The 26,054-nt window shown below is 36.2% G+C and overlaps 1 pseudogene; it reads left to right on the top strand.

Moving 5' to 3' along the window:
* Positions 1-10,401: 10,401 nt before the first annotated feature.
* LOC119533210 lies at positions 10,402-11,028 on the top strand (annotated as a pseudogene).
* The last annotated feature ends 15,026 nt before the right edge of the window (positions 11,029-26,054 follow it).

Here is a 26,054-nt window from a genome sequence, read left to right as displayed (position 1 = left end):
AAGTATGGTTAAGTTGTGTTCGCATTTTTCTTTTAGATACAGCTGTGTGCATTTTATGGTTGGGTTATTTTTGCTATTACCTACTAAGGAAAAAAACAAAACAAAGCAATCTGTTTTGTTTCCCACTCCTTGCCTCCCATCCAAGAGTTATTTGGAAAAAATAATATACAATTGTTATTTCTCTACTTTGTGTACTGCCAAAGTAAATTTGAAAATATCAATAACATGAACTTGATTTCCTCTAAGTACTCAGTCAACTCTTATGTATCAATACAAATGAGAACATTTTTGCATGCATTAAACCAAAAGTTGTTTATATTTTTAAAGTTTCTTGTTCCATAGCAATTTATTCATACGAGTTTTTATTTTAGCTTACTATTTTTTTGTTTATACAGTGCCTCTTCATGTAAGTATTGTCCCCCTATCCCTTGTGCTAAGACAACAAAGTAAAATATAGAGCGACAGCTAAAGGGCTTTTTGCTCCATTCTTGTGAGAAGCTTTAAATGGTAGTTATGCATACTTTCATATTGCAAGATTTTTGGATATTAGTGAAAGGATGAAATGATCTGTTCTAATCACATAAGTGCTTAAAATTACTTTTATCATGTATGGCAATATTCACTCTGTTTTTTTATAGTCATGTCTTACAGTGTGTTCGTGTCTTACTTGGGCCGCATTTGGAACTCGCTAACTACTTCATAAGTTTAGTCTAAATAAGAACCAGAAAGTTGATATCCTTCTTTCACACTGATGAACAAAGATCAGTATTAACCTGTGTCACTAAGGTGTAATGATGATCTTAAACAACTTTTTAAAAAAATGAGTTTAAAAATCTCAGCATATGGCACAACAGCAGCTTCTTTAGATCAGTGTCGTCCCATAGTACTTTATGCGATGATGGCAGTGTTCTTTGTGCTAGTCTAATATAGCAGCCACTAGTCACATGTGGTACTGAGTACTTGAAATATTGCTAGTATGATTGAGGAATTGAATTTTCAATTTTATTTAACCACATATAGCTAGTGGCTACTTTATTAGACAGCATAGCTTTAGAGAATATTTAAGTAGCAATAACAACTGAGGAAAGCATTTTTGAATAGGAGTTTTAAGATTCTATTATCTAATTTAGTGAAACAGAACAATCACAAAAATCGCCTCTGAGCAAAAGGGAGTAGTTGAACTATTTATGCTGGCAATATGGCCTCTGATACAAACCCCTGTTGTGATGTAATCCTTCTGAGAAAAACAGCACTTTTGTTTTTATTATATGGATATTCTTTGGGTTGCAGGGACAGATTTGTAAGTGCCAAAAATTGGTTTCTGACAAGACTGTCTTTTGCCTTAACACATTTTGCATAGTTATGTCTAATAATTTCTAATTTTAGATGAGTTTGAAATCATTTCACCTCTAAATGAGATTGGTCATTTTTTACCAGTGGTCTAACTGGAATGTCAATGTGTATCATATTTATACATTATTCATTCTTTTTCAAAGTCTGTGGGATCACTCATGCTGAGGCCAAAGCAAGTGTTTCTGTTTCTGAGAGAACCAGATTAATTTTGCTGTTTTGCACGGCAAAGGTGTGTCACTCTTGATTTTAGCTGGTCAGGTAGTAAGTATAAATCATTAAAAGGGAGGAGTGGGGATGAGAAACACCTAGCCAGAGAGTGACAGGCTTAGTACAGTCTGTTAACACTGCTGGAAAAATAGCTCAAAGCAATGTTCGATTGATAGCAATTTAGTATAGTTTAATCTTCATATGAAAAAGAGTGAGAAATAACAAAGACCACCAAAGTGCCAAAATGTATTATCTGTTACTACTTCAAAACAAAATATATAATACAGGGGTTATAATGAAATTATTTTAAGTATTTTTATAATTAAGGTTTTTATAATGCTAAGAAATAAAGCTCAGTTTTAGTTGTGATGGGTTTTCATGACTACCTCTTTGCTGTATGAATATATTGATTTTTAATAACTATTTCCTGAGAATCTGTATGTACAGTTTTGTAAATAAAATAATTTAACATGCTAGGTGAGGGACCTGGCTTTTAAAGAAATTGTGTAAAGATGTTTGTTATTGGATTTGTTATACAGTGAATCAATTTGAAATTTCTTAAAAAACGTTTTATAGGCTTTTCTGGTCTCATTGAGAGTTTTTAGTAAACGTAGACTTATTTAGTAAAATTTGTATTCTAGGAAGTGTGTACCCTCATTTGTTCATTTATGACTGCAAATATTTGTATGTCTCCTAAGTTTACTTTTGTGCCAAAGAAACACCCATCTTAAAAGCCAACAGGTTGCACAAACTGAAACAGTATTATGCCCCTCAAATAGGCATTCTGAAGTTTTGTTTTTTTTAACTGGGATTTAAATATTTTCCAACAAAATATCTTCAATATTTTTTTTTTTTAGTGAAAGCCAGTGATAAGAATTTGTAAAAATGCATGTATTTACAGCAATGCATTAATTCCATTAAGGAATGTATTGACATTTTAAGAAACTGCTACATTAAAATCCACAGTTGCATGAAACTTTAGAACTGATAAAAGACATAATTATTAAAATTTATGTATGTTGGTGAATTACTCAGAGGAATCAATTCCCTAACATGTAAGGGATTGATCCCTATCACCTTTAGAGTCAGATTTCCCATGATTGTAGTGGTTGTTGATTGTTTTAAGGGGGCTGAACCTGCTGCCTTTAAACTGTACTGCACCCCCTCCCCCAAATATGGCTATAAATAGTGAACGTGTGCAGTCAGCTAGCATTACATTTGATTTTATTGTCAGTGCAAATAAAGTTTCGCTTCATCAAGTTACTGACTTAACTAGGTAAATGTAAACTAATTTCAAGCTTTCCTGGGCCAGGTTTACTTGACAGCTAATGATAATTAGGAAGCGAAGTACATCAATATGGATGTGAGCAGTGTGTTTGACTTAACTATGGGAATAATTATCTTGATATTAGGAGCTGATAATGGACATTCAAAGTGTTTATTGCCAGGCTGATTATACTGGGCAAGTTTCTTAACTTCTCTGAGCTTTAGTGATAACTACCTGATAAACTATTGTAAAGACTAAATAATATCACCTTAACAGTGACTAGTACATAGTGAGCAAAAAATGGGTACGTATATATATGGCATATATATATATGTTTTGTGGTGCTATTTACATTACAAATCATCTAAAATATTACATGAAACCTTAGTAGAATAGTTCAGACTAGGAAGCAGAGAAAAAAACTTTTTGCCTTTTTATTACGGAGATTATTGAAATAGAAGAGTCTAACGAAGTCTCCATGTAACTATCAACTAGCTCCAATACCCAGGGCCAATCTTGCCCTATCCGTCCCTTTCCCACTTACATTATTTCAAATGAATCACAGAATTGTATCTTACCCATAAATATTTCTATACTTACCTCAAATAGTAAGGACTCTTTTTTTGTTTTTTTTAAACAAAAGCTCTACTATTATCACACACAATTCTTAATCACATAACCAGTTTATGTTCCAACTTCTAGGACACTGGTTTTAATAGCATTGGGATGTATGGGGAGAATAAATAGAATGCATACAGAGGAGGTTACTCTTTCAAAACATTGCAAGCACAGTAGACACCTAAGTAAACAAGTTTGGAGGTAGACAAGTGGTTAAAATAAGTGGGAAAAGACAGGTAAGGTTTAGTTAGGGTAGGGGCTTTGTTTTGCATGTCCAAAGTACCTGATGTTTTCCTATGAGGCTATTACATTTATTGGGAAAAAATGGAGTTGATAAATATGGTAGAATTGCCAACAGTGACTAAAGAATGGATTTTAGGAGAAGGGGTTCAACAAGGTGTGATAGAAAAATAATTGGGTGAACAGGAGAAAATAATTGGTGGTAGCCTACACAAAATCTTAGAAATGATTAATCAAGTGAAGACAGGTTTCTTTGGAAGAAAACCTAAGATGGAAAGGATCACAAGGGCCACCTATAATCAAATGCTCTAGTTATCCTGATCAAAAGGGGTTCAGTGGAGAATAAATCAGTAAATTCATCATGCTGTTATCTGAATTTAAAAATAAACTGTGAACCACATGACTGACTATAGAGTAGCCAGAAATGCATATAATTAGGAGATGATTTTGTGTTCGTTGTACTGCAGCTGTACTAAATATATGTAAGAGTATGGGCTACAGAATTGTGGTTCACAAACCAATGAGTCCAAAATTTTGTTTAAGAGGGCACTCTATTGCTGGAGGCAGATAAGACCACCTGGGCATCTTTGGATAGGAGAGGATCACTTGTCTGGCCTGATTACGGGATGCTCGCATGTTTGGGGATGTGATCCCCTCAGCTTGGGATGGAGAGAGCTCAGATTAATGTTCTCTGTCCACTGCCCTGAGCGCAGTTGAATAATAAAATAGTAATTAATAGCATCCAGTGAAGTTGCCTTCCTACAGTTTTAAGAGCATTTTTTCATCTAATTTCAGTTTTTTATGAAAATCATTTGAGATGGAAAGACATTTTCATTTTGCAGATGAAAAAACCCAAGACTCTGAGTTGATACCTTTGTCTAAGGTCACACAGCAGTGATGAGACCTGAACCCAGCCCTCCCGAGTCTCTTAGATCACTAGCTGTTTCTTCTTTAGTCAATGTTGGTTGTTCGTGCTTTTCTAGGAAGTTGTCCATTTCATCTAAGTTGTCTAGTTGATTAGCATAGAGTTTCTCTTAGTATCCTCTCATTATCTCCTATATTCTGCGGGGTCAGTAGTGATGTCCCCTTTCCCATTTCTTATTGTATTTCTTTGTATTCTCTCTCTCTCTCTCCCCCTCCCTCTCCCTTTCCCTCTCTCCTTCTTCCTTTCTTCCTCTCTCCCTCCCTCCCTCCCTTCCTCCCTTTCTTGCTCTCTTTTTATTAGCCTAGCTAAGGTTCCATCAATTTTACTGATTTTCTCAAAGAACCAACTTCTGGCTTTGTTGATTCTCACTATTGTTTTCCTGTTCTCAATTTCATTTCATTCTCCACTAATCTTTGTTATTTCTTTCCTTCTGTTTGTTCTGGGGTTAGTTTGCTGTTCTTTCTCTAGTTCCTCCAGTTGAACAGTTAATTCTTCAGTTTTTGCTCATTCTTCCCTTTTAATATAGGCATTTAGGGCAATAAATTTCCCTCTCACACTGCCTTTGCTGCATCCCATAGGTTTTGATATGTTGTGTTTTCATTTTCATTTGCCTCAAGGTATTTACTAATTTCTTCCTTTACCCACTGGTTGTCTAAGAGTGTGTTGTTTAGCCTCCATAGATTTGTGAATTTTCCAAATTTCTGCCTGTTATTGACTTCCAACTTTATTCCATTATGATCAGAGAAAGTGTTTTGTATAATATCAATATTTTCATATTTGTTGAGACTTCCTTTGTGACCCAACATGTGGTCTATCCTAGAGAATGATCGATGAGCACTTGAGAAGAATGTGTATCCTGATGTTGTGGGGTGTAGTGCTCTATAAATGTCTTACAAGTCTAGTTCATTTATTGTACAATTCAACATCTCTGTTTCTTTATTGACCCTCTGTCTAGATGTTCTAGCCATTGATGAGAGCAGTGTATTGAAGTCTCCAACTATTATTGTACAGGTATCTACTTCTCCCTTCAGAGTTCTTAGTGTTTGCTTCATGTATTTTGGGGCAGTCTGGCTCAGTGCATAAACATTTATGTTTGTTACATTTTCTTGATGATTTGTCCCTTTTATTAGTATATAGTGTCCTTCTTTGTCTTTTTCACTTGTTTTAACTTGAAGTCTAATTTATGTGATATTAATATAGCTATTCCTGCTTTGTTCTGGTTGCTTTTGCATGAAATATCTTTTTCCAACCTTTCATTTTCAGCCTATTTTTGTCCTTGTGTCTAAAGTGAGTTTCTTGTAGGCAGCATATAGGTGGGTCTTTTTTTCAATCCATTCTGCAAGTCTATATCTTTTTATTGGGGAGTTTAATCCATTAACATTTAGTGTTATTACTGTAAAGGTAGTAATTTTTCTACCATATTATCTTTTGGATTTTATATGTCCTATCTTATATTTTCTCTCTCTCCTTGTACCCTTCCTGATAGTCTTCATTTCTACTCTCTTCTCCAAATGTCTGTCTCCTGTCTTTTCCTATCAGCCTGTAGTACTCCCTTTAGTATTTCTTGTAGTGCAGATCTCTTATTCAAAACTCTTTGTGTCTGTTTGTCTGAAATATTTTAATCTCTACCTCATTTTTGAAGGACTGTTTTGCCAGATATAGAATTCTTGGTTGGCAGCTTTTCTCTCTCTCTCTCTTTTTTATTATATATATTTTTTATTGTGATTGTTCACATACCATAAAATTATCCAAAGATCCAAAGTGTACAATCAATTGCCCCCAGTACCATCATACAGCTGTGCGTCCATCAACACAATTTTTTTCAATTTTTAGAACATTTTCATTACTCCAGAAAAGAAACAAAGACCAAAAAAAAATAAAAAATAAAAAATAAAAAATAAAAAATAAAAAGAGAAAAGAAAGAAAAAGAAAAAAAGAAAAGGAAACTCAAATCTTCCCGTATCCCTAACCATTCCCCCTCCATTTTTGACTCACATTGTTGGTATAGTACATTTGCTACTGTTTATGAAAGAATGTTGAAATACTACTAACTATAGTGTATAGTTTGCAATAGGTATATATTTTTTTCCTGATATGCCCCTCTGTTATTAAATTCTAGTTGTAATGTCATACATTTGTTCTGGTTCATGAAAGAGATTTCTAATATTTGTACAGTTAATCTCAGGCATTGCCCACCACAAGATTTACTGTTTTATATATTCCCATCTTTTAACCTCCAACTTTTCTTCTGGTGACATACATGACTCTGAGCATCCCCTTTACACCATATTTACACACCATTCAGCACTGTTAGTTATTCTCACAATGTGCTACCATCACCTCTGTTCATTTCCAAACACTTTAAGTCATCCTAGTTGAATATTCTGCTCATACTAAGCAACTGCTCCCCATGCTTTAGTCTTGTTCTATATCTTGGTAACTTATATTTCATGTCTATGAGTTTACATATTATAATTAGTTCCTATCAGTGAGACCCCGCAATTTTTGTCCTCATGTGTCTGGCTTATTTCACTCAGTATATTGCCCTCAAGGTTTCATCATCAACCCATTTTTTTAAAGATGGTTTTGCTCACATGCCGTACATTCCATCCTAAGTAAACAATCAAAGGTTCCCTGTATAGACATATTTATGTGTTCACCACCCTCACCACTATCTATATAAGGACATCTACATTTCTTCCACAAGCAGGAGGAAGAGTCAAAGAAGGTAGGGAGGCAAAAGAAAAGGAAAAAAGAAAAAGGAAAAAAAACATGACAGCCAGGAAGCAGCAAAAGGAAAAATAGCCTTAGATAAAAGTAGAATAAAGAGTCAGACAACACCATCAATGCAAGAGTCTCACAACCCTCCCCTATAATCCCTCTTATCTGCATTTACCTTGGTATATTGCCTTTGTTTCATTAAAGGAAGCATAATACAATGATTCTGTTAATTATAGTCTCTAGTTTACATTGTATTTCCCTCCAAAAAACCTCCCTATTTTTAACACCTTGCAAGGTTGACATTCATTTGTTCTCCCTTGTGAAAAAAACATATTTGTACATTTTATCACAATTGTTGAACACTCTAGGATTCACTGAGTTATACACTCCCAGGCTTTATCTTTCCTCTTTCTTCTGGTGTCCCACATGCTCCTAACCTTCCTCTTTCAACCATACTCATAGTTATCTTCGTTCAGTGTACTTACATTGCTGTGCTACCATCATTCAAAATTGTGTTCCAAAGCTCTCACTCCTGTCTTTTCCTATCAGTCTGTAGTGCTCCCTTTAGCATTTTCTGTACTGCAGGTATCTTGTTCACAAATTCTCTCATTATCTGTTTGTCAGAGAATATTTTGAACTCTCCTTCATACTTGAAGGACAGTTTTAATGGATATAGGATTCTTGGTTGGCAGTTTTTCTCTTTCAGTATCTTAAATATATCATGCCACTGCCTTCTTGCCTCCATGGTTTCTGTGGAGAAATCTGTACATAGGCTTATTGAGCTTCTCTTGTATGTGATGGATTGCTTTTCTCTTGCTACTTTCAGAATTTTGTTTTTGTTTTTGACATTGGATGATCTGATCAGTAAGTGTCTTGGAGGTTTATTGGGATATGTTGTTTGGGGTATGCTGCACTTCTTGAATCTGTAATTTTTTGTCTTTTATAAGAGTTGGGAAATTTTTAGTGATTATTTCTTCTATTGTTCTTTCTGTGCCACCTTTCCCTTCTCTTCTCCTTCTAGGACACCTATGACATACTATTTGTGCATTTCGTGTTGTCATTCAGTTTGCTAAGACCCTGCTTGTAATTTTCCATTATTTTCCCTATATGTTCTTTCTATGTTTTTGTTTGTGTGTGTGTGTTATTGCTAATGCATTTCTTTTTGTTACTTTATCAAAAAATTAAAAAACAAACAAACAATAAAAAGACAACATTCCAAACAAAACAAAACAAAGGAATAAGAAAATCAAATAACCTAAAATAACTACATTGCTTCCAACATGTTGGTGGAACACCACCCTATATATATTTTTTCTACCTTATTATTAATACTTTGTGCTAAATTGTTTTTTTATATCAGAGATACTGACAAGACAAAAACTCTGGAGACTCGTTAGGATCCCAGATGTGTTTCCTTCTGAATTATTTTCTTACATGTTTTTAAGAAAAAACAAGCTCAAACCTACTGTATTTGTTGTGAATATAAAGCAGATTTTAAGAAATTGTTCTTAAACATTTAATTGTCAGACACATAAACCTGAGTATAATTAAATAACCCTGAATTGTATATTAGGCCTAAGAATTTGAACAGTGAAGTTTTAAACTAATTGAGATATCTCATTTCTGTTTCATTCAGTTTCTGTTTTAGCACAAATGAAATTATTTTTGTAAACCTAATGCAGTTGGACACTTATTCTGTTTTGAAATTATTTGTACATACCCTCAGTTATAAGGAATAATCTCAATGCTTTAAATCAGCAGTGCTTTTAAAATTTACAGTGTAGTTTCAGGTTTTTCTAATCTGTAACTTAAATTTTCCCATTCCTTGATCACCTGATAATCCATTTCTAGCTCCCTTACCCAAAGAACCTTGCCAAGTCTGCTGTAAAGTTAATTTACTGGCAAATCCAAGAACACAAGTACACTTCAGTCAAAACAGCCTACAGATAGCAAGGAGAGTCAAGGCTAAAAAGCAGGGTCATTTTAAATATAGAAAAATTGAGGTAAAGAGGATCCAAGCAGCTAGGGCCAAGAGTCTGATTATTTAATCAAGCAGAAGGGGAAAGAATATTAGCAGGGAATTTGTGGATTGTAGTAGAGGCTTCTGAGTCTTAATCCAGAATGATTTTCTTTTTTCTAAAAGAAACTGAAAATGTTTTAAGGGTATTATTTTCTCCAAATGTTATGTTAGCAAAAATGATTGCATCTACCTTGAAAGATAGGTAGCTTTTACTAAGTTTTCTTAGCCTCTACCAAGGAGGAAATATGATTGTCTAGGGGTTGGGGTAGGTGGGTGAGGGGGATGACTTAATTGCAAAGTACTGAATTATTGTAACTGCGAAGTTAGGATTTAAGGGCTGATTGTAATTACTGAATCATTATATAAATACTCCTTTTTACTTTCTGGTGTATTAGACAGAGGGAAATACCTGAAACCTGAACTGTAATCCAGTTATCTTGATCTCTGATAATGATTGCATAGCCTTTATCTTGTGCCCTTGTGATTGTAAAAACCTTGTGACTAACCTTCACTTGTACCCATTTATCCAGTTTTTTGACTTTAAAGTCTTATGATCGCTAAAGTCAGCCCCTAATGTTTATTAATGAAGGGTCTTGGGTCAGCCCAGAACTAACCCATGGCAGGTCCAAAGTTATCTTGATAACTGAAGCTGGATCTAACCAAAATGGGCCCACCTGACATGGCACAGTAGGTTAGACTTTAACCCACAAGTCACCTATACCTCATTAAAATACTAAAAATCATGCCTGTCATCCTATTAAGGCTGCCATTTTCTTACATACACACTAACCATGTAATCAATCTGCGCATGCCCAATAATTAGATCATCTCTAATTAAATCATCTCGGGCCATTGCATTCATTATCCTAAAACCTGCCAATCTTTTGATAATATAAAACTATCGGAATTATTGAAGTTCGGGGAGACAGATTTTGGACCAAGAGGCCATCTGCTCTCCTGCTTCGTGCCTAGCAAAACTTTCTCTTTTTGAAACCCCAGTGTCTCAGGAATTGGTCACTTGAGCGCATCGGGCAAAAGAATCCACTGCCTTGGTCTGGTGACAATCTGGTGACCCAGATGGAATGATGCCCGAGGCTCTGGAGCCCTAGTAGGATGGGTAAGCAAAGTAACCCAGCCTTTTGCAGCCGCTGGACTGTATTTAGTCTAGAGACTTGGCAATCGGGTTTTTCTTGGTCCTGCCAGTACTTCAGACCCTTGGCACCTTAAAAAGCTTCAAAGAGAGAAACCATTTCCAGTTTCAAGTCCGGACATGTGACTGGGTGAGTGAGTCATCAAGGTAAAAGTGGATCGGCCTTTTCCTTGTTGCTTCCATGAAATCAAGATGGGTCACCAGAAGCTCTACTGGAGTCATCCATGAACATTCAGCCAGGGTTCCTGCTCTTTCTGTGCCTGCTCAAACTGGCACAGTCTGATCCAGAAATACTGCCTCAATATGTGCCACCAATATTTTTGTCAGTATGCAAAGGATATAGGCTTCATCAAGTTAGACTAAGTGATCTTCCTTGATCTTCCAAGACATCTACCTGACTAAGGAAGCAATGCTACCTCTTTGTATATAAAATAAAATGAAAAAACTAAAATTATGACTGTTTAAGTGTGAATGGAATAAATTGGTTATAAAAGTCTTATTTTAAAATTAAAAACAAAAAAGTGGACTGGGGACTTAATACAGCGGTTTGAGTCCCCTAGACCTAGGCTTAAAAGCCTGGGTTTCACTTCTAGAATGATCCCCTTGCTCTGACCTCTACACCTTCTGTTTTCTGGGTACCATTCTGTATGGGGTTTGAGGACCCTGCCTCAAATTTGTCTTTTGAGTATACTCTTGAAAAAAAGTAAGTCATCCAACAATTAATTAGTATTTAATGAAATTAAGTAGGCCTGTTTAACTGTTAACTGGTATGTTACCTAGGTTATAGTAAGTGTTTAATGCCTGTTTTATTGTTAATTGGTATGTTTCCTCTAGTTATTAATTGATGTGTTACTTAAACATATATAGTAAGTGTTAAGTGTCTTTAAATTTGTTAGTTGGTGTCTCACTGCATTTGTATTGGTCAAGTGTTCTAATTGGTTACTAATTCCAAAAAATCTTTTACAATGGGAAATCCTAATTCCAATAGCATTCCTGAATGTAGTCCTTTGGGCTGTATTTTGAAAAACTGGAAAGATTTTGGTTATGTGTCTGTGAGAAAAAGGTTTATTTCTGTAACATAATCTGGCTTCAATATGATTTACGATCAGGGGAGAAAATAACCTGAGAATGACTCCATAATTGTTCTGCAAAAGGGCAGAAATGGGATAAGATAATGTATATTCAGTCCTTTATTTGTCCCTCTTAAAAGTATTTGTGTTTCTGTTTCTTGTGACTAACTTTCTAATTTTGTCTTGTCAGCCTGTTCAATGTATATTCTCATACCTCCAGATGGTAATAGCAAATTAACAAAAAATTCTTAAAGAGCTCTATTTGAATTTCTTTAAAATGCATAAATGCTTATATATATATAAAAATTAGTAATCATATATATATAAATTAATCATATATATATAAATTAGTAATCCTCAAGTCCAACAAGAAAAACCCTGTAGGTAGCAGGGTTTTAAGCCCTAGTTTTTGTTTTTTTAATTAAATTCAGTTTTATTGAAATATATTCACATACCATACAGTCATCCATGGTGTACAATCAACTGTTCATAGTATCATCATATAGTTGTGCAGTCATCACCCCAATGTATTTTTGAACATTTTCCTTACACCAGAAGGAATCAGGATAAGAATAAAAAATAAATGTAAAAAAGAACACCCAAAGTATCCTCCACATCCCACCCTATTTTTCATTTAGTTCTTTGTCCCCATTTTTCTACTCATCCATCCATAACTGGATAAAGGGAGTGTGATCCACAAGGTTTTCCCAATTACACTGTCATCCCTTGTAATCTACATTGTTATACAATTGTCTTCAAAAGTACAGGCTACTGGGCTGGAGTTTGATAGTTTCAGGTATTTACTTCTAGCTATTCCAATAAATTAAAACCTAAAAAGGGTTGTCTATATATTGCATAAGAATGTCCACCAGAGTAACCTCTTGACTCCATCTGAAATCTCTCAGCCACTGAAACTTTATTCTGTTTCCTTTTGCATTCCTCTTTTTGTCAAGAAGACGTTCTCAATCCCATGATGCCAGGTCCAGATGCATCCCTGGGAGTCATATCCTGCATTGCCAGGGAGATTTACACCCCTGGGAGTCAGGGCTCACATGGTGGGGGGGACAGTGAGTTCTCCTGCCGAGGTGGCAAAACCTTAGTTTTGTAATTACTGTAAACAAACTTGGATGTTAGGAAGAAAGCACCCCTGGAATTTCCCTAAGAGAGCAGAAGGCTGCCAAAGGGCTGCCTCTGGAAAAAGCAAAGACCTTTTGCAATTGTCCAGGTCACAGCCTTAAGTGAAATAGATCTAATAACTAAAAGAAAGGCATAGGAACTCTCATCCCACTGCCCTCACCCAAAACTTTTAAATTCAAGTTCCACAAACCAGACCTCATTTTTTTCCTTGTCCAGCCTATCCCTTCCCCCAGGCCTACCACCTAAGGCAGGTATGAGGGAAGGGCTGGGTACAGAAAGCTGGTGGAGGTGTGGTTTATAATTCTTTCAAGTCAGTCTGGAAATTAGAAATAGTAGACTTAGAAAAAATGCTGTGGAATAGGCCATGTTTGTTAAAATTGTTTTTTTCTAATAATACATTTGCAATGTAAACCATAGTAATCAGATCATTATTAAACTATAAATAGCCATAGGATAGGAGTAAGTAATAAGAACTAATTGCAAATTTTCAGAAGTGAAATGAAAAGTCTTTGAAAGCTATGGAAAAGTCTTCCTGGATTTAGGCATGGGACAAATTAAACAATTGCAGTGTATTTTCCAGAAGTTGATAGTCAATGTACTTTTAAGATTGTCCATAATTTTAGGGTATTATGAAAACAAAGAGTTTTCTTTAACCTCCAATAGAAGGAATAAAAAGCAAATGTAGCTACAAAATTGCAGTGGCAAAGTCTAGTCTGTGATTCCTGATGACTTTTTGGAATCAAATAAATGCAATTTTATTTTGCTGAAGTATGTTCTCCCTAAATTTGTACAAGTATACTGATGAAATAAGGCAGTATTATTAAGTACATTCTCAAAATTCCTCTTAAAAATAGCCTAACAAGGCAGGTTGTATAAACTGAGCAATGTACCTGGTAATGATGACACATATAAAATGTAATAAAAAGAGAGATATGCTGATGCTTCTCATATGTCATATTTAAGAAATCAATTAGGTTTAGTTAGAAATATAAATGAATTTTTGTAACCTTGATTACCTGGATTTCAAAGAATCTGGCTTTTTAGTTACTTTGCAATTTGTTACCCCTGTATGTGGAAGAATTTGAATTTGTAGTGACTTTGTTAAGGTCAGGCAATATATTCTGGGAGTATATTATATAATCAGGTTATTAAGTGCTGTCCTAAATGGGAAAGACATAATTCTTAGCATCAAAGAGTTTATATTCTAGTTAGAATATACTTGTACCAGGGCACAGTATAAGATAGTAGTATGTGCCCTCCCCCCTACGTGGGATCAGACACCCAGGGGAGTGAATCTCCCTGGCAACGTGGAATATGACTCCCGGGGAGGAATGTAGACCTGGCATCGTGGGACGGAGAACATCTTCTTGACCAAAAGGGGGATGTGAAAGGAAATGAAATAAGCTTCAGAGTGGCAGAGAGATTCCAAAACGAGCCGAGAGGTCACTCTGGTGGGCACTCTTATGCACACTTTAGACAACCCTTTTTAGGTTCTAAAGAATTGGGGTAGCTGGTGGTGGATACCTGAAACTATCAAACTACAACCCAGAACCCATGAATCTCGAAGACAGTTGTATAAAAATGTAGCTTAGAGGGGTGGCAAGGGGATTGGGAAAGCCATAAGGACCACACTCCACCTTGTCTAGTTTATGGATGGATGAGTAGAAAAATAGGGGAAGGAAACAAACAGACAAAGGTACCCAGTGTTCTTTTTTACTTCAATTGCTCTTTTTCACTCTAATTATTATTCTTGTTATTCTTGTGTGTGTGCTAATGAAGGTGTCAGGGATTGATTTGGGTGATGAATGTACAACTATGTAATGGTACTGTGAACAATCGAAAGTACTATTTGTTTTGTATGACTGCATGGTATATGAATATATCTCAATAAAATTAATATTAAAAAAAAAAAAAAAAAAAAGACATAATGCTGAGCAAAATAAGCCAGGCACAAAAAGAGAGATATTGTATGTTACCACTAATGTGAATTCTGTGAAAAATGTACAATGTTTTATACTGTAGAATGTAGGGGACCTAGAGATACCAATTAGGGTAGGGGGAATGATAATCTAATAAGAACAGATAAACTATGGAGGGTAATCTCAATGTTATGGGAATGCTCAGGAATGATTATGGTTTGTAAACTTCCTTGGATTATAGTAAGATCATGTTGGAAGCAATAGAGTTATTTTAGGTTTTTTTTTTTCTCTTATTCCTTGTTTTCTTAGGGGTTGTTAATTTTCTTGGGGTATGGTAGGAACATGTTGGAAGCAATGTAGCTATTTTAGATTATTTGTTTTTCTTACTCCTCTGTTTGGACATGGTTTATTAATTTTCTTGGGGTATGGTAGGAACATATTGGAAGCAAGTAGTTATTTTAGGTTATTTGTTTTCCTTAATCCATTGCTTTGTTTGAAATGTGGGGTTTTTTTGGTTGTTGTTTGCCTGTTTGTTTTTAATTTTTTGATAAACAAAGTTAAAAATTGAAAAAAAATCAGTAGAAAAATAGGGAGTAAAAACTAATGACAAATAGGGTGGGATGGGGGGATGGTTGGGTATTCTCTTTTCACTTTTATTTTTTATTCTTATTCTGATTCTTTCTGATGTAAGGAAATGTTCAGAAATAGATTGTGGTGATGAACGCCATAACTATATGATCATACTGTGAACAGTTGATTGTATACCATGGATGACTGTATGGTTTTGTGAATATATTTCAATAAAACTGAATTAAAAAAAAAAAAAAGATAGTAGTATGTAAAGTACCTACTGATTACTGAATAAAGAAATAACAATGCTGGAAGAATTTTAAAAAGCAGATAAATTTTAAAATGACCTAGGAAGACCGCATAGAAGAGATGACATTTGTAAGACTTTTGAGTAAGAAAGTAGCATTTGAATAGAGCTTTGAACTAGTTTTTTTTAGAAGACATAATTTAATATTGTGAATGAACATATTATTTAGAACTTGAAATTAATGTTGAAATTTTTGAGTTTTTTTCTGGGTATAAACCCCTTAATTATTAAGAACTTATTATATTTTAAATTTGGGCTTTTCTGACTTTTTAAGGTAATGCTGGATTGGACTAGGAAATTTTAGGCATATTGTGAAGTAATCATTGATGTGTTGTGAGTATAACATATATAAATGCCTAGCTGCATTCCAAACCTAAGCATAAATTTTCCCTTCTTCCATTATGTTGTAGTGTCCATCTCTTCTCCCCTTAATAAATACTGTTAGTAGAAAGCATGTTCAAAAGGATTTGTGAATTTGTTATCAAATTTATTTCTGATTATATGCAGTCTGGATAAATAAAAACTATAGGTGGGATAGATAGTATTTTTATTATTTTCCATCCTATGATAATATTTTCTGATTAAAGTGAATTTTGTTTGTTGTAGTCATTGCTGACTATAAGCCCTGAGTGGATATGGAAAGTTGTAGAAGGTTTATAAAAGTGAATTCTGTTTGTCATAGTCAATGCTGACCAAAAACTTGATAAGCCCATTTACAATATTTTTTAAAAAAGATCTTTTGTGTCAAACCTTGTATTCATACAAAAATTAAGTTTAGTTTGCTCTCTGTTAAAATAATGTGGATTGTTAGTCTGCTCTTAATGAAAAGTTATAAAAAGTTTCCTTAACCATCTGAGTACTCTGTCTAGAAGACAAAGATTTTATATCAGAATAATGTCCCTATTGATGTTTATGTTGACCTTATCATCCTTTATTTCAGAAGTCAAGTCTTCTCAATTTTAAAGGAAAACTTTTACAGAAGATTCGTTCTTTCACCTAAGAGTGAGGTGCTAAAATAGTTTAACATATTACATAGGAGGTGTTTGGAAGTATTACAAATAATTAAAATGGATTTTTTTATCCTTCTGTTAGCTAAATTTGTATGGGTGAAATATTATTCATATATTTAGAAATGTTATAAAAATTCCTAAAGACTTGACAGTGTTCTACCTGGCCATGTTATATCCTGATAGAGATCTGTATGATGCTAGACAATGGTATGATGGTGTTAGTCATGGTTTTAATTATTCTTAAGAAAAGCCTGCAGATCATAAAAACAGCTAGATTTACTTGTCAGTTGCACTGCTTTGCCCTAATGCTTCTCTAAAAGCATATGTAGTCAACTGTAAGTCAGAATTTCATCTGCAACAAAAAGGGACTTTAAAAGAGAAGCAAGAAAAAAATATAAATTATGTTTTACCAGTTAACTAACATAACTCTGGTAAATGTGTAAAGGTGAATGAAACAGGACAAAACCTCTGCTATGGTTTGTCAGTATAAGACAACTGTCAAATTTTATTACTGAAAATAGCTTCTTTCAGAAATGCTTATAAGAAAGGGCTTAGATTGTAAACTCTTACAGCAGTCACATTTACTCTTAAGCTTTAACTGTTATTTCTAAATTCCAAGGTGCTTTGCTCTTTGTATAACCTGGTAGTTCCTTTGCACTTTAGGTATCTGTGTGACACCTGAGACCCAGAGTTAGCATTCTCCAGCTCTGAGAGTCAGCATTACTCCAAACAACTGTCAAAAAGCTGAAAAAGAAATCAGACTTCAATTGAAGTGTGAATAAAGCTGATCTGGTTAAGACGAAGGTAAATAAGAGTACAGGGTAAAAGATATTATTGTCTGTATTTTAAAACTTTGGCTTCTGTGTGAGACCAAAAGAAGAGACATTTTGCCCAAAATTTAAATTTTCTATAGCATACTATCTAATTTAAGCTGTCTAGTCAGTTTATTTAAACAACCTAATTCAGCTTTATTTGACATGGAACCTAGAATAAGGAACAAAATCTTGACATCCTGTACAATTTATTGTTATACCCTATGCATTTCAAAGTATTTTAGGCAAAAAAAAACAACAAAAAAAAACAAAGACAAAAAAAAAAAAAAAAACAGATTGAGAGAGAGAGAGAGAATTTGCAAGGTCCTTTGAGGGAATAGAGGAAAAAGTGGAACTGTTAAACTTCCCCACCTGAGGAATTCCTGATGTTCTCTTAGGCAGTGGGGCTCCCAGTTTGATGGGCCAGGCCATCAATCTTGAGGCTTCCCCTTGTGGAACTTAGTTCTTTAATGGCACAGCTAAGCTTTCTTATAATTAATGCCTAAGAGTCACCCCAAGAAATCTCTGTGTTCCTCAAATGTGGTCTCTCTCGCTAAGCCAAATTCTGCAAATAAACTCACTACCTCCCGCTGTGTGGGACATGACTTCCAGAGGTGTAAGTCTCCCTGGCAACATGGGACATGACTCTCAAGGATAAGCCTGGCCCTAACCTCATGGAATCGGATGACCAAAAGGGGGAAAAGAAGTAAATAGAGTTGCAATGGCTAAGAGATTTCAAACCAAGTTGAGAGGTCATTCTGGAGGTTACTCTTACGTAAATTTCAGCCAGACAAAACAAACTCCACAATATGGCAAGTCCCAACCAACAGTTTTCCTGAAAACCCTAAAGGACACCTTGGGCTCTATAAAAATTTTACTTACTAGTTTGTTTTTCAGAGATTAAAGCCTCCAGATTGTTCCTATGCCAAAATAAGCTCTGAAACCCAGAAGCACCAGTCTCTCCAAGAAAGAACAACAGCCAGTTTCATCTCTCTGCCCCTTAATGTCAACACCCCTTTTTCAGCATGAAGCAGTTAGAAGAGTCATTGCCCACATATCCCTCAAGATTGAGGGAAAATTATCAAATGAGAGGGAGGAATTATAACTGAGAAGTTAGGATTTAAGGACTGATTATGCTTACTGAATCATTATATAGATATTCCCTTTTACTTTCTGGTACATTAGAGTAGACAGAAGGAAATAACTGCTGAAACCCAACTGTAATCCAGCCACCTTGTTCTCTAATAATGATTGTTTGACCTTTATCTTGTGCCCTTGTGATTGTAAAAACCTTGTGACTAGACTTCACTTGTACCCATTTATCCAGTTTTTTTTTTTTTTTTTTTTTTTACTTTAAAGTCTATGATCACTAAAGTCAGCCCCTAATGTTTATTAATGCAGGGTCTTGGGACAGCCCAGAACTAACCCACCCCAAGTCCAAAATTATCTTGATAAGTGAAGCTGGATCTAACCAAAATGGACCCATCTGACATGTGCAGTAGTTTATTTAGACTTTAACCTACAAGTCACTTATACCTTATTATAATACTAAAAATCGTGCCCATCATCATATTAAGCCACCATTTTCTTACATATGTTCTGTGACTAAGCATGTAATCATTCTGTGCATGCCCAATAATTCGATCACCTCTAATTACATCATCTGGAGCCATTGTGCTCATTATCCTAAAACCTGCCCATCTTTTGATACTATAAAACTATCAGAATTACTGCAGTTTGGGGAGACATTTTGGGCTGAGAGGCCATCTGCTCTCCTGCTTCATGCCTAGCAATAAACTCTTGCTCTCTTTGAAACCGTGGTGTCTCAGGAATTGGTCATTTGAATACATCGGGCAAAAGAATCCACAGCCTTGGTCTGGTAACATTATCCTTTGAATGGTGACATGAATATGTCTGTCTCACCTTATTTAGGATTTTAACTAAACCACCCACTTATGTATTTGGATACCTGGGCAGAAGGGAGGCTGGGAAATCATCTTAATCCTTTTGGTTCCAATTCAGAACATAACTCCTGGAAAAGGGATCATGCATTGGGGCAGATAGTGGGGAGCCACATGGCACAAACACTTAGGGAGTGGTGGAAGCATTTACCACATCAGAAGAGAGGTTTAAGTTCCCAGCAGGAACACACCTTTAGTCAGCTGACCAGAAATTATTGAGCATCTACTATGAGCCACATGTTGCACTTGGCAATACAGAAGAAAACAGACATCTCCATTCCTACAGCATCAAATAGTCTGTGAGGTCCAAGATAGCAGAAGTCAGGAAAAGAACTGAAGGCTTGTGAGGCTTTGGAGGTATCTGTATTCTCTGAAAAGACAGCAGTCCCCAAATTCTAATAGGAAGTTTGGGGATACTTTAAAAAGAATTCAGTTGCATGGTGAGTGAGAATCATGCAAGGCAAATTTTGAATGATTAATTAGCTGGCAGGAAAGAAGTCCTCTTGCTAGTAAGCAGCTTAAAATGGAACAATACAAATAATGCTAACATGGCTGGACCATTTCAACAGCCTAATTCTTTCTTTTCAAGTCATAATCAGCATTTTCTAATACCTTTCTGTCCTCTAAAGAAAAAGTTCTAAAAGGCATTAGTGGCTATTATGGATTTCATGTGTGTGTCCGTGCATGTGTTGGGGAGGGAGCTCACACACAGCAAAAACAAATCCCTAAATGTCCCTGTGAGAAGCGGGAGCCCCAACAACAAAATCAGCACTAAAGACCCACAGCACGGTTTAGTAGTCAGTGCAGCCAAAGACCTAAAACCTCAGAGCAGCGCCCTTTGACTTTGCAGGCCATCAAAACTACATGGGTACAGTGCGGGAGGCTTCTGAAACCAGAAAGCCATGAATTCTCCCATTTTTTTAACCAGAGCTGAGAATAGTCATTTGTGGACTTTCAAGGATTTCATTGCTAATGTTTCAGAAGCTATGGTGTAGAGAACCCAGGGATGTATCACCCAGATACCCCTTCAGAAATGAAGGTCTTATTCCCCCTGCTGCTAGCAGTGCTGCTGGCAGATAGCCCTTGGCTGTCCTCTTCAGGCAGTACCACAGCCAAAGAGAACTGCGTTGCCCAATGTTATGTTATGCCCACTTCTTGAGCAGCCTTTATCCAAGGCCTGGTTGCTGTGAGGGTGTACAGGCTCAGCCATCTTGCCCCAATCCTGGACAACTCTGAAGTTGCCAGCTCCAGAACTCCCCAGGGGGTTGCCTGAGCCTTCACTTAGACTGCATCTCAGCCCGGCTCCCCTGTCTGCTCAATCCTGCTTTCTAGAAGCACTTCCTAATAAACCTCTCACATGCTGATCTTCATTTCAGAGTCTGCTTCCCAAGGAACCCAACTTACAACATATGACGTACCTGGAAGGGGTCAGAACCTTGTAGAGAGACTAATGCCCTTTGATTAAATAGCTTCAATAATAGCCATCTTTGCATTTCTTTCCCTCATGAACTGATAGGGTATTGGAGGGCTGTGGTAAGAAAATCAGAGAAGCTTCCAGGGTTTATATTTAGGAGAAGGGCAATGAAAGTGGTCAGCCCTATCGAACTAAATCTAAGAGCTTTGGAGTCAAAGAGATTTCAAATCATGTCTGTGTTTGACTTTGGATGAGTTATTTAAACACTCTTAACCTCAATTTCCTATCTGGAAACTGGGGATAATAAAAGTTACTTCATATATTTGTGGTAATGATTAAATAGTAGCCCCTAGAACAGGATTAGGTAATCAAATTTGTCTTCAATTTCATTATTACTATTTGATGTTCATATATTCAGAGCCTATTTCACACAGGGGGACCAAGGGCAAAGCTTGGAGATGGCACTAGTGTCCAGCTCTTTGGGGTCTGGGAATACAAGGGTAGAGCTCAAATATAGGGATACAGAAGTAGTGGACCCATACTCTGATCCTGTTGGATTTTGACACCTATCCTTTTACCTTTGAGTCAAATGTGGCTACTTAAGTGAGGTCACGAGGGCCTGGATGATAGTGTTCTACAAACTGGAGGAGTTCTTTACACAGGAATGAGTGTCACTGGGAGCTTAGCCAAGAGTAGCCTAATAGAAGCCTGTAGACCTGCTTCCAAGTTAAAGAACCAGTTATTTCATCATTCCCATCTTAGGTAAGAGTGGAGACTTTGTAGGGTCTGAATCATCTCCTGAAAGTAGAATTGAGCTGAGAATCCTAGAGAAGGAGCATAAGCTGTGTGCCTGGGCACATCTAGAAGGCTGGCTGAGGGGATCCACTCCCAGAGACAAAGGAGCCATGTGGAAAATTTCTCTGGAGCATAGGGAGTTAAGAAACCTGCTCTAAGGAACAGTGGTGGAGGGTCAACTGACTTTGATAGAGCATTGTTGTGTGGAACCTTCAGACTTTTCCAGGGATGGGCTCCTGATCCATAGAAGAGAGGAAATGGGTAGTCAGAAGGAAACTGCAACAGGGATATAATTTCTTCACCATCTACTGTATTATCTTAAACAGTCATTGTCAATGTTATTTTTGCATTCTTCTCCATAATATGTCATATTTATTTATCATTAAATTATTTAACACTTTCATCTTTCCTTCAAATCCAGTGAAATTGTGACTCTAGAATGTTTTGCCATCTATATTCCCTCATCTTGCATTCCCCAGCCCATTATCCTGAAGCCTTGGGGAAAGAAATTGCCCCAGTTTGAGCACACAAACTTTGCACATGTCCTTACTCATTGCTCCTAGTTTATCTTTGTGAATGTGCGCCCAACATAGGGAAATTGGTCTGAATTTGAGAAGAGTCAAATAAAAGAGTCATTTCACCAGAATCTCCACTTCTTAAACTGAGGGCACAAGGCTGGTTCTTGTTCCATATCAGCTTGAGAACTTCTAGATCACAGAAAGCAGTGATGACAATGCAGAGCATGAATGCACATAAGAGATACTCTGGGAAACTGCCCTCACTCTTCCAAGGAGTAATTCAGAAGGGATTTGGGGTTAGAGTTACAAAATTCTGAAGATAGTGAGGGTGAACTGGTTTGCTAATTCTTACAGTGACCCTGATGTACCTGCCCTCCCTCCAGGCTTGAGAGACACAGCACCCTCAATCTCTTAGATGCTCACATTTTGTTTCAGTAGAAACTATTCAGGTGTAGCTATTTGACATATTTACAAATTCAACTGAGGAAAAAGGCTTGTTGATGAATCAAGAATCCCAGGGTGAATGTCTTTAGAAGGTCCATTCTTAGGCAAGCCCACCGTACAGAGCAGCAAGTAAACATTGAGGATTTTAATGCAGTAACTGAGGCTGATTTCTACTTGCCATTTTGAGGATTCTGAAATAAAGGACAGGCTCTTAAGATCCTGCTTTCTACATCCCCATCTTACTGCTGGTGAGGGAGAGGTCCAGACTTCATAGATGTGAATTGTCTGGCTGGAGGGATTTCTAACAGATTTCTCAACCTTCTTCACCCCTCCCCCCGATCTGCTATGGTAGAGATCTAGGTAAAATAAAATAATTTTAAAAGAAGAGGGGGAGAAATGCAATAACTCTAAAAGGAAGAAACAACCAAATTAACTTGAGAATGTATACAAATAATATCATATCCATAGCTACTTGCATTTATTACTGATAATAGATATATGAGAGTTTGCAAACATTTCATATTTAAGAATTAGCACCCAGGCATACCTATAATAATGTTACTTGAGCTCACTTGATTCTGATTCTCTTAACCAAGAAGTTAGGATTTAAAGGATGTTTATGATTACTGAATCATTTAATAGATATTCCCTTTTTATTTTCTTGTATATTAGAGTAGACAGAAGGAAATACCTGAAATCTCTGAACTGTAATTCAGCTGCCTTGATCTCTGATAATGATTGTGTTGCCTTTATCTTGCAACCTTGTGATTGTAAAACCTTGTGATTAACCTTCACTTGTACCCATTTATCCAGTTTTCCAACTTTAGAGTCTTATGACCACTAAAGACAGCCCCTAATGTCTATTAATGAAGGGTCTTGGGTCAACCCAGAACTAACCCACCACAAGTCCAAAGTTATTTTGATAACTGAAGCTGGATCTAACCAAAATTTGCCAGCCTGACATGCACAATAGCTTAGATTTTAACCTATAAGTGACCTATGCCTCATTTGAATACTAAAAATCATGCCCATCATCATATTAAGGCTGCCATTTTCTTACATACATTCTGTGACTAAGCATGTAATCAGTCTGCGCATGCTCAATATTTAGATCACCTCTAATTACATCATCTGGAGCCACTGTGCTCATTATCCCCAAACTTGCCCATCTTTTGATACTATAAAACTATCAGAATTACTGCAGTTCAGGGAGATAGATTTTGGGCTGATAGGCCATCTGCTCTCCTGCTTCACACCTAGCAATAAACTCTCTCTTTTTGACACCCCAGTGTCTCAGGAAATGGTCATTTGAGTTCATCAGGCAAAGTATCTACTGCCTTGGTCTGGTAACACTTTCTTGAGTGGAAGAGAAATAAGTAGGGTTGCAGCTGGTCTTCCAGAAAATGTGCAAGTGGGTGTGCCACACCATGACTATCATCCAGTATAGAAGCAGAAAAAAAATTTGAGAATTCCTTTCTTAGGACTGAACTAGGGTTTGGGGATCATGCTTTCTTCTAATTTAGCCCTATTTCACTTTGTCGTATTGCCTCATGTATATTTTGATAAGATATGTGTCCTTTCCTTCCTATATATGTCTCTAGAACTGTATGCCTCTTAAAACTTACCACTGTCTCATAGCATAGAAGAGAAGTAAGTTCCAAGTGTGAATTGATTTATTGTTAGGATATTAGCTTATTGTTAGGGTATTAGCTGTATTTAGAAGGCTACCTTAAACTGTTTTCAATTTGAGCACCTTGGAAAAAAAAATTTTTTTTAAACTGAGATGGTATATATGGTTCAGGACTTTGATTCTAAATTATTACTGTAATCTCAAGTTTAGAGAGAACACAGAATATTAGGATAGCATAGCACCTTAAAGTGGTTAATTATATGGACTTTGGCATTAGAAAGTTTGGGTTATCAGCTTGGCCATCCTAGAGAGTTTATTGGCTCAGGGCATCAGTTTCCTTATCTGTAAAACAAAGAGAAGAATAATGCTCTTTCTTTTATAGGGGACTAGGAAAGATTAAATAAAATAATGCAAGTAACTTATTTAGGAGAGGAACTGATCCAGACTGTTTAGTATATGTGCTTTTCTTATGATTAGTGGAAAATATCAGCAAAAGGACATTTTATTTTACTTTAATGACCTGAACAATATGTTACTTTCTAAGGTTGGAAATTGGGCAAGACAAACTGTGAACACAAGGTCATTTTTGCAATGGGTTATAACTCAGAAAGCTGTCAGCAGAGCCTTTGCTGAAGTAGTTATCCTAGACAGGCAGCCCATGATCTGCTGTCTATCAGGAAGGGCAGCATTCCTTATTGGAGAACTTGAAGAAAACTGGATACTACCCATGGCTGCACCTGGATTGAGTTACTAATGTTCCTTACAGGACTTTCTTCTTCAAGGTTAGACACTTACTACTCACTTATTTATGGAAATTAAATCTTTCCTTTAATCCACCCTCCAGGGTTGGCACTTCAACGAAGCAAATGAGCTGGCAATATCTTTTTTTTTTTAAATTCAGTTTCCTGAGATATATTCACATATCCTACAGTCATCCCCAGTGTACAATCAGTTGTTCACAGTACCATCAAATAGTTGTGCATTTATCACCAAAATCAATTTTTGAACATTTTCATCACTCCAAAAAAAAAAAAAAAATAAATAAATAAATAAATAAATAAAACTAAGAATAAAAAAACAAGTAAAAAAGAACACTCAAAACATCCAATTCCCCTCATCCCCCCATCATGCATTTAATTTTTTTCCCATTTTTCTACTTATCTGTCCATATATTGAATAGAAGAATGTGAGCCACAAGGTTTTCACAATCACACAGTCACACCATGTAAGCTACCTAGTTATACAATTGTCTTCAACAATCAAGGCTACTGGGTTGCAGTTCAACAGTTTCAGTTATTTCCTTCTAGCTATTCCAATACACTAAAAACTAAAAAGGGATATCTATATAGCACATAAGAATACCCTCCAGAGTGACCTCTTGACTCCATTTGAAATCTTTCAGCCACTGAAACTTTATTTTGTTTCATTTCTCTTCCCTGTTTTGATCAAGAAGATTTTCTCAGTCCCACAATGTCAGGTCCAGGCTTATCCCTGGGAGTCATGTCCTGCATTTTCAGTGGGATTTACACCCCTGGGAGTCATGTCCCACGTAGTGGGGAGGGCAGTGAGTTTACCTGCTGAGTTGGATTAGAGAGAGGCCACATCTAAGTAACAAAGAGGTTCTCTGGGGGAGACTCTTAGGCACAACTATAAGTAGGCTTAGCCTTTCCTTTGCAGTAACAAGCTTCATAAAGGAAAGCCCCCAGATCAAAGGCTCAGCCTACTAAATTGGTAGAATATCAGTAATAACACAGGCAGGGAAGTCCAACATTTCTGCATTTTTCTCCAGTTCCTCAGGGGGCCCTGCAAATACATTTTTATTCTCTGCCCAAATTACTTTGGGATGTATCAGTATTTCACACTAACCTGTACAAACCTACCAGATCTTACTTCCTATTCAAGGTTCCATGTAATTATGGTGTTTGAATAAACTGACCATACAAGGTAAATTATTTAGTGTGCTACA

Source organism: Choloepus didactylus, chromosome 4, assembly GCF_015220235.1.
Source record: "Choloepus didactylus isolate mChoDid1 chromosome 4, mChoDid1.pri, whole genome shotgun sequence".
In the NCBI taxonomy this organism is placed as follows: Eukaryota; Metazoa; Chordata; class Mammalia; order Pilosa; family Megalonychidae; genus Choloepus; species Choloepus didactylus.
The sequence above is the reverse complement of the archived record's forward strand: the minus strand, read 5'-3'. Positions and strand labels throughout refer to the sequence as shown.